The following is a 6303-nucleotide window of genomic DNA, read 5'->3' on the forward strand; positions in this document are numbered from 1 at the left end:
GCAGGTCATTAGAATTGAGTACCACCTGGCCATCATAATGCTCCTTAATCTCTGACATCTTGGCTGGAATTCCTATCCCTGATGGGGACACACCCTTAGACCTTTGCTATATATTTCTGCCTTAATTCAGGAATCCTCCCACTCCCTGGTTTTGCAGTTAAAACTTTTAGAGAATTAAACAACAACAAAAAAAATTTTTTTTGGAGCCAGGGTCTCACTGTCTAGTTCAGGCTGATCTTGAACTCACTATGTAGTCCAGGCTGACTTCAAACTAATGTCAGTCCTCCTGCCTCAGCCTCCTAAATGCTGGGATTACAGACATGAACTATCACACCCGGTGAAATTGAACAAAATTTTAAACTGACAAAAAAATAAAAGGCTAGAAACATCAGCAGTGCACAGAATTGGATGTTGGCCACTCTAAAATGGCAATTGCTTTTGCAAAAAAAAAAAAAGCCTTATTTAAATTTTTAAAATTTTATGTAACTTTAATATATATTATTTAATTTCTTTCTCAGAGGCCCCTATGGGAAGGGTAAAAAAACCTCTGAAACTTAAATAGAAATGGTACATTGTATACCCAAAGGAAGTGAAACCAGCATCTGAGAGAGGTGTGTATACCCCATGTTCACTCCAGCACTATTCAGCATAGCTAGGAAATGGTACAACTCAGTGTCCACTGATGGATGAGTAGGTTTCTTTAAATGTATTACACGAGTAGAATGAAATATTATTCAGTCACAAACAAGAGGACATCCTGCCATGTTACAACAAGGATGAAGCTGGAGGACATTACACTAAGAGAAAGAAGTCAGACACAGAAAGATCAGTGTTGCACTACCAGCTCACTAATAACGTCAAGCTCACAGAGGCAGAAAATAGAATGGTGGAGGCCAGGGACCATTGAACAAAGGCTACAAACTTTCAACTGTAAGATATGTATTATCTTATAGGAGGAAACCATGTGAAAGACAGTCTGTGGAAAAGAATCTGGAGGGACCTGGCATGAGAAACTATTTATCTGTCGAACACAGAGAGAGGAAGTGAGGAGACAGGAAGAGAGTGAGGAACCAAGCAGCTTGAAGAGCTTGAAACAAATATTCTTTTTCTTTGTAGTCTTCGGTTTACCTATGCTTGTCACCACTTTCTATCCATTTTCTGTGTCACCAACCCCTTCACCACTTTCCCCTATTCCTTTCCAGCCAGAGCTCCTGAAAGAGGCAACCTGAATGAAGACTGAGGAGATAAGAGATTGTTTTCTTGGTTTTGTGTTTGGGGGGGGTGTTTGTTCAGCTAAAATTCTTTTCATGCTCCACCTCTGTAAGTAGGCTCAGCTGTGAGATCTTCACTGCCCCTTCCCCCTCTTCCTCTCCCCCGCTCTCAATTCCCTTTCCCCATTTTCATTCTTGTTATTAATCTTAGCTCATGCTTATGACATAAAATATTTCCATTCATCGAGGTACTGGGTTCCTGTACATGGCATATCTTTATGCTATTTATTTCCTCTTCCTCTCTCCCTTTCCTCTCACCCTCAGTCTCCAGGACCCCTTCCCATTTCCAAGACATCTAACCCGTCTCCCATCCATCCTTTATTGTGCTCTTTGTTAGGACTTTTCCTTACTCGAGGGTAATATATTTGTATCATGCTTACACTTGTTAAAAGTTTAACATCCCCCAGGGGCCAAGAAAAGGAATTATCAAAGGAAAAGTAAGACTTGCAGGTTACCAGTAAAAAGATTATCAACTAAAATTTGGGGCCCAGAAATAAAGTGGGGTTTTGGTGGTGTTTGTTTCACAGATCAGGGATAAGTAATAGGATTCTTTTCCTCTAGCCTTGGTTCTGATCAGTTTCCCACTCGTATTTTATAGCTTGTCATCCCTGCCTCTCCTGTTCAGTGAGGGACTGGCTTTGCTCTCAACAGAGTAGGATCTGTCCTGAAATACTGACTGTATCATGAGCCTGGAAGCAGGGTTCAGGGGCTGATTGACTAAGTGTTACCCAGGCAGACCAGGCTATCTTTTTTTACCCTCACTCCCTGCCTTTCCTTTCTTGCTTGCAGTATTTCTTGGTTAGTCATGTGTGTGGCTACCTTGTTTCCCTAGGGAGGAACTGTGTCAATGCTATGGTTTAGATCTTGTGTTATCAGCAGTAATTCTATTGGAAACTCACACCACTCACTTTTCTGTGTATTGTCACTTTGGATAATGAGATAATGACTATGGCCAGGGCTTTAGGATAAGAAAGGTAAATAACAAATATGGAGCAGATAGTCTGGGTGTGGAAAATACAACAATGAGTATTGGGCAGTTGCTGATTTTGATGACCCAAGGGAGTCCAGCTTCACCATTTTGGCTGTTATACTTTACTCTTTTCTTCATTCTTAGCCTCTTCGCATTTTGGAAAATTTCATCTCTTCTTCAGTACATGTTAAAACCACAGGCAGGCATCCTAGGCATAAGGTTCCCATTGTAGATGAGATGATATATTAACTGGGAGCCCATGTAATTTGTCACAATTGTAGCAAGAGGGGAAGTTTTGTCCACTAATGCCTGATACAAAGTGGATTTCAATAAATCATTTGTGGGTGGATTTGGGAAGATAAATTTAAAATATCTCAGTTTTGTCCAAAATATTCAGAATTCGGCCTTTTTTTTTTAAAGAGTCTTAATGCTTTGCTTATTATAAAGGAGTTGCTGCAGTGGGAGGTGGGTGGGGGCAAAGATCTCCAAGGTGAGATGTGTAAGAAGAGAGCCAACCTCGCATCTTGGGTCCCATATGAGTCTTTATATCATGTACTTCAGAGAAGCTCACCTCTTGCAGACACTGGCCAGTAATGAGGGAGTTCCCAGACTCCACTCTGTCCAAACCTTTGTTTTGAGGCCTTAGAGACAAGGCAGGAAGGACAAAAGCAGAAAAATCTACTTATTCCAAGTGATTTCACAGCAGGTGGAAACTTGTATTCACCCTTGGGGAAGACTGTTTCTTTGCAAAAATATAAAACTAAAGTCAAAGGAGACAAGATACTCATTTGAGAGTCTGTCACTCCAAGGAAGGACATGCTGGCCTGAACGTATTCTTAGGAGATATAGCTGTTAAAAAAAAAAAAACTTGAATGGGATAAAGTGAAGTTCAATCACATTAGGAAAGAATTAAGACTGAGACATTCAGAATCTGAAAAATTAGAGATGCTGTATTATATGTTTGATGGGGCTGCCCCATTGGAAACCACTTCGTACTGTATATCAGTATAAACACTAAGTAGATTAAGAAATTAAATGGACAGAGAAACCATATATTTGAAAACATAATTAGATTAAATCACCAAACATAAACATAAAACAATCAAGAACCTTAAAAATGTGAGTGCACTTTAAATTGGTAGTGCCAACAGCAAAATCAAAAGTCAGCAGCTTGCATGGCCTATTGCATTTGCCTTGCCTGGCTCCCCTCATTCCACATTTCACTTCTGGGCTGGTAGCTGCTTTCCCTGCTAGGCTGTGAGCCTGATGTGAAGGGACATCTCTTCTTCGTCATCCCAATGCTACATGCAAAACTTAAGGTCATTAGGGTTAGCAAGAATGAAATGGTCAAAACTTTAGTCACAACATCAACAACAAAAACCCAAAGACTTAACTATCCAACAGTGACAGATGTTTATGTAAACTCAACATCCATCTAATGAAAACCATAAAGATGAAAGATGATGCACATAAACATTTTCTAGGATGACAAAATGTTCACATTCTGACATTAATGGAAAAAGAACACAAATTTGACATACATGACTTGTTTGTAAGCAGGAAAAAGAAAACCACCTAATCTACCATGTTTTAAGATACACTATTACATTTACATGCCACTAAGAATAAAAATTGTCCAAGATGAAAACTCCAATCTTATATCCCATATAAAACAGTGGCACCTCCCACACAGAGAGGCCACATAAGAAAACTGGTCTTGTATCAATTTTGTCACTAGTAGGAGGGGAAAAAAATGTTGCCACCAACTTGAACTACAAGCCAGTGTTCACATTTGAATTCATAGTACCAGCATTGCCCAAAGAATATCAAGCAATTTAGTCAAAATAGCTTCAGCTTGGTGATTCTTCCAGACGGCTGATAAAGGCAACCCAAAATCTCTGTTGGAACTAGACCTAACCACAAGTGACCATAACAATGTTAAAGACTGGAAGGTTTTGCATCTTAGAATTGATGAACTAAAATAAGGAAAATTTTAATAGCAGTCATCTGAGGGTTAAGATTATAAATCAAAAATACTTTTCTGCTCTTAGTTTATATAATGCAGATGTTTTTAGTATTTTAGAAAGTAAAATAAATTTATTTTAAAATTCAGACATGCCATGTTCTAGGTGAACTCATTTTGAAATATTACATCATCCTAGGGTCTCCAAATGTGTTCACCTTTCCTCCCTTCTTGGCCTCCATACTTGCTCCTCAGTAGAGGGGTTCCAGTACCTAAATTCAATTCATTTCTTTGCTATAATGTTGTGAAATTCTGTAGACACAGAAGATAAATTTGGATGTCAGGAGAAAGCCTCTTTCAGACTGTGAATGTACATGCTAAAGGAGGTGTCACCGCCATCATTGACAATTTTTAGACTCCAGCTGTGTGCAAGATACTAGATAAAGCCTAGCAAGACAGCTTGCTGTACAGAGTTATCAATCTCTACATTTATTCTCTTTGTTAAAAAATATTTATTGAGCACTTATTATGCAAGGCACTGGGAATATAAAGATGGGCACAGTGGTTGATGAGCTAGAATATACTGTATACACAAGACTGAAAAAGGCTGTGAGGTAAGGGTTTGCCAGTTTTACTGTTCTGTACAAAGAACAAATTAGGATAGAGACTAGGATTTTATTTCCTGTTATGCATATAACCTGAGGGTGTTAAAATTAGGAGGTGCTGGATCATCAAATCAAGAAAGGACGTCCTTCAGGGGAGAAAGGCCATTTGTCCTAAAGCTGATGGCTTTGGAAATTGTTAATTGTTATGAATCCCTGCTATATAGTTAAAGATAAAATTGTAAATGCTTCAGAACAGCTCTGCTGGTCTTCTGAAGTAGTAGGCTTTGTTGTCTGGCCTGAAGAGTTTTTTGTGTATAGCCCTTGAATGAGCCAGTGTTCTGGCCCTGCCGATATCTAGTGTGCCACACACACACATACACACACACACACACCGCCTTCTATTTGGTGACTTATCTTTGCACTCACAGGGAGAGGAATGGGTCACTTGCCCTTGGAGGGTAGGAGTCAGGATGAACTAAATATGCAAATGATGAAAGCACTTCCTATATTTTAGAGTAAAATGCTTTGTTACAGATTCTGGACTGAAAGCAGCAGCCCTGGAAAGTCATCATCGATTACCTCCTTGGGACACATCATCATAAAGGCCCCTGGAGCAATACCTAACACATAACCCCACTGGATCCTTCTGAGAACCGCGAACTTTAGCGCCCCTGTTCGGACTAATGGTGCAACTGAACCATTCTCTCTTGCCCTTCATCACTTATTGTTTTAATGGCTATTCCTATTTCTCATTCGTATTTACTCTTAAAGTTACTTAGCCACCAGATTTACTCCCAAAGGTGCTCCTGCAAAAGCCCCAGTCTTTTCCAGGTTCGGATCCCCAAGTTGAGAGAGAGATACAGAGAGAGAGAGAGAGAGAGAGAGAGAGAGAGAGAGAGAGAGAAACTCATACTTTTCATCCTAACCAGCTTGCCTATGGAGAGAAAAGTTCCTAAATCTCGCCGTTTCCCTTCGCAGCCCTCATTCATATGTATATTCCAAACACCTGAGTAGCCGGAGAGCCTCCACTTCCCTTTTCTACCTAGAAGCAGCTTTTGCCACCCATGCAGGGTTATATTATGTGTCGTGGCCCTTGTGACCACGGGACTTTAATAAAAATAATGGTGACGTATAAAAATGTACAGCGATACTGTTAGACCTCGGAGTCTAGGGTGGGAAGGCTTCTCAGCCCACGCGCAGGTGGACGGACCCCGGGATGCGCGTCTGCACCGCGCTCCCAACACCGAGCACCTACGCACACAGATGCACTTCGGAAGCTTCCGGCTCAGGAAGCAGACGGCGGAGCCCGTCTCGGTCTCACAGGGAGAAAGGCACCTCGGGCGGCGGGAGGGGCAGGTGCGGGAGGCGGGCGAGAGGAAGACGGAGAAAGCGAGGGAAGAGGAGTCGAGGGGAGGAGAGAGGAGGCAAAGGGAGGGCCCGGTCCGCCGCGCCCCGCCCCTGCGCCCGCGGCTCCTCCTCGCTTCGCCATGGTGG

General features: G+C 41.5%; 1 protein-coding gene across 1 annotated transcript in view; it reads left to right on the top strand.

Annotated features, from left to right (window-relative positions):
* The window catches only part of Dennd11 (DENN domain containing 11), a 74391-nt gene that overhangs the window by 18051 nt on the left and 50037 nt on the right, over nt 1-6303 (top strand). The gene's annotated exons all lie outside the window — the stretch shown is intronic.

Source organism: Fukomys damarensis, unplaced genomic scaffold (genome assembly GCF_012274545.1).
Source record: "Fukomys damarensis isolate Sample0158 unplaced genomic scaffold, DMR_v1.0_HiC HiC_scaffold_16, whole genome shotgun sequence".
NCBI lineage: Eukaryota > Metazoa > Chordata > Mammalia > Rodentia > Bathyergidae > Fukomys > Fukomys damarensis.